The sequence below is a fragment of the Aulonocara stuartgranti genome (genome assembly GCF_965226115.1).
Source record: "Aulonocara stuartgranti genome assembly, chromosome: 17".
Classification (NCBI taxonomy): domain Eukaryota; kingdom Metazoa; phylum Chordata; class Actinopteri; order Cichliformes; family Cichlidae; genus Aulonocara; species Aulonocara stuartgranti.
Window position 1 is genome coordinate 29,201,508 of NC_138953.1, and position 12,570 is coordinate 29,214,077.

A 12,570-nucleotide genomic window follows, 5' to 3' on the forward strand; every position below is an offset into this window, starting at 1 on the left:
TTAAATTAACACTCACGCATTGACTCTGTCGGCTATGTTTTGCCATGCACAGAGGCGGAGCCAGACATTTGAAACACCCGGGGCTTAGCCCAAAAGGGTAGTGTGCATGTGGGATTTTTTTTTTTTTGGGGGGGGGGGGGGGGGGTAGAAATGACTGAAAGATTAATAGGCTCTGTTTTGAGTTTTGTTCAAAAAAGAATGACTTCATATAGGAAATAAAATATATCACATATGCAGGACACCTTAAACTAGTTTTTTAATTAAGCAGCGAGGCAGAACAAAGTCGGGGCTGTATCAAGACACGAGGACTAAACCCCAATTCAACCAGACCCAGAACTGATCTAGAATTAAAACAGGACTACAACAGTTCAAAATCAGGACTACTGAGGACTTAACCAAAACAGAACCACAATCAAAACTAGATGATAGTAGCACTAAAATCACCATAGACCTGCACTACACTTGTTTTTTTAATTCTACCAAAGTACAATATTTCGATTGAGAAAAGTTTATATAATTATTTAGCCTTGTTGTGCAAACAAGCCTGCAAAACTTAATAAATATAGAATTTGAAAAATAACAAACCTAAAAAGAAACACTAGGTATGAGATACATGAGTACCTATGATACGGTGAAACCAGATATTTACATACTCTTCAGATAAAAACACTTTTAATTGTAACATCAAATCAGACTAAATGTTAATTATTTTTAGATTGATAAATATAAAAAACATATTTGTTTTTTTTATAATTCAAGTATTTATTAGATTTTGCATTTTATAACAGCAAATACGGAGATGCAACAACCAAAAGCAAGAAGCAAACAAACAAAAACAAACAAAATAAATAACTGTAGCGCGCGGCGGACACTAAAGCGGTCGCGCCAGAATGCCACGCTAAAAAGAAAGATTCTTTAAAATACAAGGGGGAGCAAGCAAGTCAGATACCACGGGCACAGAGAGGAAGCAGGTCTGATCAGAAACAGTTTATTACTAGGCCAGGGAGCACAAATAAAAACACCCTTAAAATGTATGTAATAAAATGTTTGCCCTCTACTAAAAACAATTCTAAAACCCGTAAAACTACCATTTTCTACATTCACTAAAAACCCCCCTGCTATAATTAGGCCACATGTTCATTATGGGTCCATCAGCAGGCCAGGAATTCCTCCTTTAGAGCAGAGTCCACGCCAGCCCCGTCTTCAGCAGACAAGAAAGAGCCACCCATCTTCTTGTCCTTCCGCTGGCCCATCGCTTCCCAGCCCGGCTTGCGTTCTGCACCCGAATCCATGATGTGACCACCGCCACAGCTCCCCTTGCGTCGGTGTCCTGCAACATAACAAATAGGGGCCAGAACAATGGTCCCAGAAGCAGCCCTGGCTCATGGCCATGGTGACCCTCTCCCAATCCAGCTGCACCCAGTAAACAACAGTAGAGACCCTACTCACAAATGCAGGCAGAGGTAAACCTCTGCCCTGCTGCCAATCACACGCGTTGTCTCTTACTGTTGCCGTTCCATGAGGTCAGGACTTGGTCGCCGCATCACACTTGCCATCTCGCATTAACCTTCCAGTCTGGGGCCTCTCTCTTTCAGTGCACAGCTAGCCTGTTTTTAAAAGGTCTTTACACAGCTGATAGGCCACCTCTGGACACACCCCTGCCTCAGCAGGTGGTCCCTATCAGCTAATTTGTCCCATGTGCAGCCAGTCCACAGTGGATAAAAACCATGTCACATAAAACACTAAAAACCATGCAATAGAAACAGAATAAAACCATGCAAATAAAACACTCATAAATAAACACTAAAAATCAGAATAAAAACAATATACAAGATAAATACAAATTTCCACTGTGTGACATAACTTAAAAAAAAAACCCCACAACAAAACAAAACAAGTGAAGTTTTAACATATGTTGTATTAAGCTCAAATGTCCAAAAACATATTTGTTAACTTTAAGAGTAAAGAGAGAAACTATCTGTATTTCTTAATTGTAAATGGCACCAAATTGTATTCAAACTGAGCCACACTTATGGAGCTCCACAATTCTTTTTCTGGTGTTTTGGTTGACATCTCTTGGTTTTCCCATGTCACAGAAACAGGCTCTGTGTTTTGCCTTATATGCATCCACAGGTGTGCCACCAATTTACTCACATGGACTCTACTAACCTATCAGAAGCTTCTTCAGCTCAGAATGGAATCGTCTGGAGTTTCTTATTAATTAACAATAAACTTAGTGTATATGTACTCCTCTCTCTCTCTCTTTATTCTGACATTTAACTAATTCAAAAGATATTTCAATATTTATTTATCCAAAACAAAACAAGTTTACTCTAAATTGATGTTGTACAGTAAAAAAATGTTCTTGTGTTTTCCATAAAGTGTATGTAAATATCTGGTTTAAACTGTGAATATACTGCTGTGTATTGAAATTCCTCTTGTTTTGCATAGATATATACTGAACAACATACAAAGCATAATATATAAAATACTACCAGAGTTTTTTCTTTGAAAGAAGCCCCTTATGTCCATTCTTGTATATCAGTGCATTACTGAAACCGATTTATTTAGCCGTGGAGGGTAACAACTGAAAATATGAAATAAACACACATGTAAGCTAAGACTCTCTAAAGAAACATTATTGTTGTTGTTCGGCTTTTCATTTCGCCGTTTGCTGATTCACTGTTTGATATCAATCTTTCGTGATGCACCGTCATATTTACATTATTTTTACAGTAAGAATGATTTGCTTTGGTACCTGGTCGAACTTCAGTTCTCCTCTGTCTGCCTGGCTGCGTTTCTCTAACAGCGCAGCAGCTGCCCCGCTTAGTGTCTGAGCTCGGATCATACCAATATTAGGGGGGATTTACGCACAGTCGTAAATTCCTACAGTGTGCACTATGTGCTTCGAATATTGTGTGTAGTTTTTGTTTTATACAGTGTCAGCCAGACATCTAACTATGAAAAAATTACACTCCAAAAGACCCCGGGCTTCTGACAAAACAACCCGGGCTTAAGCCCAGTAAGCCACCCCCCGGCTCCGCCACTGGCCATGCATGCTCCCTTTCTTTTGCAGATGAGGCTGTGTTACTTTTTTTCCGCAAAATTTGCATGTTATCGGCATATGCTGCCATCAGAATTTCGGCCTCAAGCGCTGTAAAATACATTGACCGCGCCTTCTTTCCCTCCGTCTCCATGGTGACTCGCTTAATCTGTGCTCCACTAATCAGGGCTTTATGTATCCTCGTGCGCGCGTTTAACTTGGGGTTAAAGCAACTCCGCGTTGACTGAACTAATTGTTATCAGCCTTTCTGAAACCAAATATTCCGAGTTGGACAGTTCGGGGTTACTCAACCCTGAGTATCGTTTTTCACTCTGAGTTTTCTAAAACGGCTTCCTGAAATAGGGCCCTGAACAGAATTTGAATGAAAACAACAGAATTTTAATGAAAACAACAGAATTAGAATGAAAACAACGGAATTTGAATGAAAACAATGGAATTAGAATGAAATGAATAGAATTTGAATCAAAACAATGGAATTTGAATGAACAGAAAAGAATTTGAATGAAAACAACGGAATTTGAATGAAAACAATGGAATTAGAATGTACAGAACAGAGTTTGAATGAAAACAACAGAATTTGAGAACAAACAATGGAATTTGAATGAAAACAATGGAAGTTTAAAACAAACAACAGAATTTGAATGAAAACAACGGAATTAGAATGTACAGAACAGAGTTTGAATGAAAACAACAGAATTTGAGGACAAACAATGGAATTTGAATAAAAAGAGTAGAATTAGAATGAAAACAAAAGCATTTGAATGAAAACAACGGAATTAGAATGAACAGAACAGAATTTGAATGAAAGCAACGGAATTAGAATGAACAGGGGCCCGTTCTTCGTACGTCGCTTACTACATCCAAGATCAAATGACACATCCAAGACCAAATCATCGCGCTACCCGTGAGCTCGCTAATCCAGTTCTCCGAACACACCTGCTGTTGACGATTAGTACAGCTGGATGAAGTAATGTGAGATCACTGGGTGTCGTAAAAGGGGCTACGCATCGATAGTAGAAACATTGATCGGCAACCCTTTGATTGGTCGGCGAAAATGTCGAAGGAGAGCGCTCGGTATTTTTCGGCAGCAGAGCAAGAACTCTTGAGTGAGGGATTTCAGGAGTTTCAGAGTTTAATCAGAACGCAAGGGAACACTGCAAAGGCTGCAAAAGCAAGGAGAGAGGGCTGGCAGAAAGTTGCTGACAAATTAAACTCGTAAGTAATTTAATAATAACAATAATAATGGAGTGGATTGATATAGCGCTTTCCAAGGCACCCAAAGCGCTTTACAATGCCACTATTCAGTCACTCTCACATTCACACACTGGTGGAGGCAGCTACAGTTGTAGCCACAGCTGCCCTGGGGCAGACTGACAGAAGCCAGGCTGCCATATCGCGCCATTGGCCCCTCTGGCCAACACCAGTAGGTGGTAGGGTAGATTTATCATATCACACTATATTATCCAATATTATATTACATTATATTATATTATAATATGTTATATTATATCCCCTTTCACATTAGAGCCACAACAGGACCCACTAGAACATGGGAACAAGTAAAAGTGAAATATAAGAATATTCTACAGAATGGTAATATTTATCACTTATATTGCTTTTCGTCTCTTGGAAAGAGACCCTGGAATACTCTGTTTGTTTGTTCATAACAGCAACCAAGAAAAGGGCAGAGCAAAAAAAGACAGGTGGTGGTCCTGCACCCCCTTGTCAACAAGTTGGTTAAGTAAATAATACCCTCACGGGAAAATCGATATCTCTCAATGAGCACACTGTCGCGCTGAGCTAAAAGATCCTGTCTGTCCCGCAATATACGCTGAATTCTGAGGACTCTCCTTATCAATCTTGCACCTTCCGCAATGGGTTGCTCGCGTAAACGGACAGGACATGGCTGCGACAGGCTTCCCAAATCCACCTTCGCTTTTATAGCCGTGGTCTCTCATCTTGATTACACGAAGTAATTTACAATTACTACTCTGAAATATGAATTACATCTGTAATAATCACATACATGTAATAGATTGGTAATAGTACATTTCCCGTTATTAGGAAATGACCTGTATGTATCTGTGTGAAATCAATAAAAGGATCAAGTGCTGCATTATCTTTAGTTACATTGATGTTATTTATTTATGGTGAAACAGTGGTGGAATATCGCTGTTGCTTTCGTATACATGAAGCGGACATACCTGCGTGGCCGCGATCTAATCCTGTTTACATAAAGTAAACCTGCTCCCGAGCAGGTTTACGCTTACGGCTCTGTTGCTATGACAGCAAGTCCCGAATGAGCTTCGGAGAACCGAACGATCCAAGATCACGCGAAATCGTCGACAATCAAATCCAGCTAACTTACTTAGCGAGGTACGAAGAACGGACCCCCGAACAGAATTTGAATGAAAACAATGGAATTTGAGAAAAAACAATGGAATTAGAATGAAAACAATGGAAGTTTAAAACAAACAACAGAATTAGAATGAAAACAACGGAATTAGAATGTACAGAACAGAGTTTGAATGAAAACAACAGAATTTGAGAACAAACAATGGAATTTGAATAAAAAGAGTAGAATTAGAATGAAAACAAAAGCAGTTGAATGAAAACAATGGAATTAGAATGAACAGAACAGAATTTGAATCAAAACAATGGAATTTCAATGAAAAGAACAGAATTTGAATGAAAACAATGGAATTTGAATAAAAACAACAGAATTTGAATGAAATGGAAGTTTAAAACAGACAACAGAATTTGAATGAACACAACAGAATTTGAATGAAAACAATGGAATTAACATGAAAATGACGGAATTTGAGAACAAACAATGGATTTTGAATGAAAACAACAGAATTTGAATGAAAACAACAGAATTTGAATGAAAACAATGGAATTAACATGAAAATGACGGAATTTGAGAACAAACAATGGAATTTGAATGAAAACAATGGAAGTTTAAAACAAACAACAGAATTAGAATGAAAACAACAGAAATTGAATGAAAACAACGGAATTAGGATGAACAGAACAGAATTTGAATCAAAACAATGGAATTTGAATGAACACAACAGAATTTGAATGAAAACAATGGAATTAGAATGTACAGAACAGAGTTTGAATGAAAACAACGGAATTTGAATCAAAACAACGGAATTTGAATGAACAGAACAGAATCTGAATGAACAGAGCAGAATTTGAATGAAAAGAATGGAATTTGAATGAACAGAACAGAATTTGAATGAACAGAACAGAATTTGAATGAAAACAACGGAATTTGAATGAAAACGATGGAATTTGAATGAAAACAATGGAAGTTTAAAACAAACAACAGAATTAGAATGAAAACGACTGAATTAACATAAAAACGACGGAATTTTAATGAAAACAACAGAATTTGAGAATAAACAATGGAATTTGAATGAAAATAGTAGAATTAGAATGAAAACAAAAGCATTTGAATAAAAACAACGGAATTTGAATGAACAGAATTTGAATGAAAACAATGGAATTTGAATTAAAACAACGGAATTAGAATGAACAGAACAGAATTTAAATCAAAACAATGGAATTTGAATGAGCAGAACAGAATTTGAATGAAAAAACAATCAAAACAATCTAATCCAGCTAACTCACTTAGCGAGGTACGAAGAACAGGCCCCAGAACAGAATTTGAATCAAAACAACGGAATTTGAATGAACAGAACAGAATTTGAATGAACAGAACAGAATTTGAATGAAAACAAAGGGAATTTGAATGAAAACAACGGAATTTGAATGAAAACAATGGAATTTGAATGAACAGAACAGAATTTGAATCAAAACAATGGAATTTGAATGAAAACAATGAAAGTTTAAAACAAACAACAGAATTAGAATGAAAACAACGGAATTAACATAAAAACGACGGAATTTTAATGAAAACAACAGAATTTGAGAATAAACAATGGAATTTGAATAAAAAGAGTAGAATTAGAATGAAAACAAAAGCATTTGAATGAAAACAACGGAATTAGAATGAACAGAACAGAATTTGAATGAAAACAACGGAATTAGAATGAACAGAACAGAATTTGAATGAAAACAATGGAATTTGAATGAAAACAATGGAAGTTTAAAACAAACAACAGAATTAGAATGAAAACAACGGAAATTGAATGAACAGAACAGAATTTGAATCAAAACAATGAAATTAGAATGAACAGAACAGAATTTGAATGAAAACAATGGAATTTGAATAAAAACAACAGAATTTGAATGAAATGGAAGTTTAAAACAAACAACAGAATTTGAATGAAATGGAAGTTTAAAACAAACAACAGAATTTGAATGAACACAACAGAATTTGAATCAAAACAATGAAATTTGAATGAACAGAAAATAATTTGAATCAAAACAACGAAATTTGAATGAAAACAATGGATTTTGAATGAAAACAAGAGAATTTGAATGAAAACAATGGAATTAACATGAAAATGACGGAATTTGAGAACAAACAATGGAATTTGAATGAAAACATCCATCCATCCATCCATCGTCATCCGCTTTGTCCGGGGTCGGGTCGCGGGGGCAGCAGCCTAAGCAAAGAGGCCCAGACCTCCCTCTCCCCAGCCACCTCCTCCAGCTTGTCCGGGGGAATACCAAGGCGTTCCCAGGCCAGCCGAGAGATATAATCTCTCCAGCGTGTCCTGGGTCTGCCCCGGGGCCTCCTCCCGGTGGGACATGCCTGGAACACCTCACCCAGGAGGCGCCCAGGGGGCATCCTTGTCAGATGCCCGAACCACCTCAGCTGGCTCCTTTCGATGTGGAGCAGCAGCTGCTCTACTTTGAGCCCCTCCCGGATGGCCGAACTTCTCACCCTATCTCTAAGGGAGAAGCCAGCCACCCTTCGGAGGAAGCTCATTTCTGCCGCTTGTATCCACGATCTCGTTCTTTCGGTCATGAATGAAAACAATGGAAGTTTAAAACAAACAACAGAATTAGAATGAAAACAACGGAAATTGAATGAAAACAACTGAATTAGAATGAACAGGGGTCCGTTCTTCGTACCTCGCTTACTACATCCAAGATCAAATGACACATCCAAGATCAAATCATCGTGTTAACTTTGAGCTCGCTATTCCGGTTCTCCGAACACACCTGCTGTTGACGATTAGTATAGCTGGATGAAGTAATGTGAGATCACTGGGTGGCTTAACAGGAGCTACGCATCGATAGTAGAAACATTGATCGGCAACCCTTTGATTGGTCGGCGAAAATGTCGAAGGAGCGCGCTCGGTATTTTTCGGCAGCAGAGCAAGAACTCATGAGTGAGGGATTTCAGGAGTTTAAGAGTTTAATTAAAACGCAAAAGAACACTGCAAAGGCTGCAAAAGCAAGGAGAGAGGGCTGGCAGAAAGTTGCTGACAAATTAAACTCGTAAGTAATTTAATAATAATAACAATAATAATGGATTGGATATATATAGCGCTTTTCAAGGCACCCAAAGCGTTTTACAATGCCACTATTCATTCACTCTCACATTCACACACTGGTGGAAGCAGCTACGGTTGTAGCCACAGCTGCCCTGGGGCAGACTGACAGAAGCGAGGCTGCCATATCGCGCCATCGGCCCCTCTGGCCAACACCAGTAGGCGGTAGGGTAAATTTATTATATTATATTACATTATATCATATTATATTATATTACATCATATCCTCTTTCACATTAGAGCCACAGCAGGACCCACTAGAACATGGGAACAAGTAAAAGTGAAATATAAGAATATTCTACAGAATGGTAATATTTATCACTTATATTACTTTTAGTCTCTTGAAAAGAGACCCTGAAATAATCTGTTTGTTTATAACAGCAACCAAGAAAAGGGCAGAGCAAAAAAAGACAGGTGGTGGTCCTGCACCCCCTCGTCAACAAGTTGGTTAAGTAAATAATACCCTCACGGGAATATCGATATCTCTCTATGAGCACACTGTCGCGCTGAGCTAAAGGATCCTGTCTATCCCACAATATACGCTGAGTTCTGAAAACTCTCCTTATCAATCTCGCACCTTCCGCAATGGGTGGCTCGCGTATACGGACAGGACATGGCTGCGACAGACTTCCCAAATCCACCTTTGCTTTTATAGCCGTGGTCTCTCATCTTGATTACATGAAGTAATTTACTATTACTACTCTAAAATATGAATTACATCTGAAATAATCAAATACATGAAATAGAATGATTAATAGTACATTTCCCTTTTTTTAGGAAATGACCTGTATGTATCTGTATGGAATCAATAAAAGGATCAATTACTGCATTATCTTTAGTTACATTGATAATATTTATTTATGGTAAAACAGTGGTAAAATATCGCTGTTGCTTTCGTATAAATGAAGCGGACATACCTGAGTGGCCGCGATCTAATCTTGTTTACATAAAGTAAGCCTGCTCCCGAGCAGGTTTACGCTTACGGATCTGTTGCTATGACAGCAAGTCCCGGATGAGCTTCGGAGAACCGAACGATCCAAGATCACGCGAAATCGTCAACAATCAAATCCAGCTAACTTACTTAGCAAGGTACGAAGAACAGACCCCAGAACAGAATTTGAATGAAAACAATGGAATTTGAATGAAAACAATGGAATTAACATAAAAACGATGGAATTTTAATGAAAACAACAGAATTCGAGAATAAACAATGGAATTTGAATAAAAAGAGTAGAATTAGAATGAAAACAAAAGCATTTGAATGAAAACAACGGAATTTGAATGAACACAACGGAATTTGAATGAAACCAACGGAATTTGAATGAAAACAACGGAATTTGAATGAACAGAATTTGAATGAAAACAATGGAACTTGAATGAAAACAACGGAATTAGAATGAACAGAACAGAATTTGAATGAAAACAACGGAATTTGAATGAAACCAAAAGAATTTGAATGAAAACAACGGAATTTGAATGAACAGAATTTGAATGAAAACAATGGAACTTAAATGAAAACAACGGAATTTGAATGAACAGAACAGAATTTAAATCAAAACAATGGAATTTGAATGAAAACAATGGAATTAGAATGAAAACAATGGAAGTTTAAAACAAACAACAGAATTAGAATGAAAACAACGGAAATTGAATGAAAACAATGGAATTAGAATTAACAGAGAGTTGGAATGAAAACAACGGACTTTGAATGAACAGAACAGAATTTGAATCAAAACAACGGAATTTGAATGAAAACAATGGAAGTTTAAAACAAACAACAGAATTAGAATGAAAACAACGGAATTAACATAAAAACGACGGAATTTTAATGAAAACAACAGAATTTGAGAATAAACAATGGAATTTGAATAAAAAGAGTAGAATTAGAATGAAAACAAAAGCATTTGAATGAAAACAACGGAATTTGAATGAAAACGACGGAATTTGAATGAACAGAATTTGAATGAAAACAATGGAATTTGAATGAAAACAACGGAATTAGAATGAACAGAACAGAATTTGAATGAAAACAACGGAATTTGAATGAACAGATTTTGAATGAAAACAATGAAATTTGAATGAAAACAACGGAATTAGAATGAACAGAACAGAATTTAAATCAAAACAATGGAATTTGAATGAACAGAACAGAATTTGAATGAAAACAATGGAATTAGAATGAAAACAATGGAAGTTTAAAACAAACAACAGAATTAGAATGAAAACAACGGAAATTGAATGAAAACAATGGAATTATAATTAACAGAGAGTTGGAATGAAAACAACAGAATTAGAATGAACAGAACAGAATTTGAATCAAAACAACGGAATTTGAATGAACAGAACAGAATTTGAATGAACAGAACAGAATTTGAATGAAAACAACAGAATTTGAGAATAAACAATGGAATTTGAATAAAAAGAGTAGAATTAGAATGAAAACAAAAGCATTTGAATGAAAACAACGGAATTTGAATGAACAGAATTTGAATGAAAACAATGGAATTTGAATAAAAAACAACGGAATTTGAATGAACAGAACAGAATTTGAATGAAAACAACGGAATTTGAATGAACAGAATTTGAATGAAAACAATGGAATTTTAATGAAAACAACGGAATTAGAATGAACAGAACTGAATTAACATAAAAACGACTGAATTTTAATGAACAGAATTTGAATGAAAACAATGGAATTTGAATGAAAACAACGGAATTTGAATGAACAGAATTTGAATGAAAACAACGGAATTTCAACGAAAAGAACGGAATTAGAATGAAATGAATAGAATTTGAATCAAAACAATGGAATTTGAATGAACAGAAAAGAATTTGAATGAAAACAACGGAATTAACATGAAAACGACGGAATTTGAATGAAAACAACAGAATTTGAGAACAAACAATGGAATTGGAATGAAAACAACGGCATTTGAATGAAAACAACGGAATTAGAATAAACAGAACAGAATCTGAATGAAAACAACGGAATTTGAATGAAAACAATGGAAGTTTAAAACAAACAACAGAATTTGAATGAAAACAATGGAATTAACATGAAAACAACAGAATTAGAATGAAAACAACGGAATTAGAATGTACAGAACAGGGGCCCGTTCTTCGTACCTCGCTAAGTAGGTTAGCTGGATTTGATTGTTGACGATTTCGCGTGATCTTGGATCGTTCGGTTCTCCGAAGCTCATCCGGGACTTGCTGCCATAGCAACAGAGCCGTAAGCGTAAACCTGCTCGGGAGCAGGTTTACTTTATGTAAACAGGATTAGATCGCGGCCACGCAGGTATGTCCGCTTCATGTATACGAAAGCAACAGCGATATTCCACCACTGTTTCACCATAAATAAATAACATCAATGTAACTAAAGATAATGCAGCACTTGATCCATTTATTGATTTCACACAGATACATACAGGTCATTTCCTAAAAAAGGGAAATGTACTATTAACATTCTATCACATGTATGTGATTATTACAGATGTAATTCATATTTCAGAGTAGTAATTGCAAATTACTTCATGTAATCAAGATGAGAGACCACGGCTATAAAAGCGAAGGTGGATTTGGGAAGCCTGTCGCAGCCATGTCCTGTCCGTATACGCGAGCCACCCATTGCGGAAGGTGCAAGATTGATAAGGAGAGTTTTCAGAAGTCAGCGTATATTGCGGGACAGACAGGATCCTTTAGCTCAGCGCGACAGTGTGCTCATTGAGAGATATCGATTTTCCCGTGAGGATATTATTTACTTAACCAACTTGTTGACGAGGAGGTGCAAGACCACCACCTGTCTTTTTCTGCTCTGCCCTTTTCTTGGTTGCTGTTATGAACAAACAAACAGATTATTTCAGGGTCTCTTTCCAAGAGACGAAAAGCAATATAAGTGATAAATATTACCATTCTGTAGAATATTCTTATATTTCACTTTTACTTGTTCCCATGTTCTAGTGGGTCCTGTTGTGGCTCTAATGTGTAAGGGGATATAATATAACATAATATAATATAATGTAATATAATATT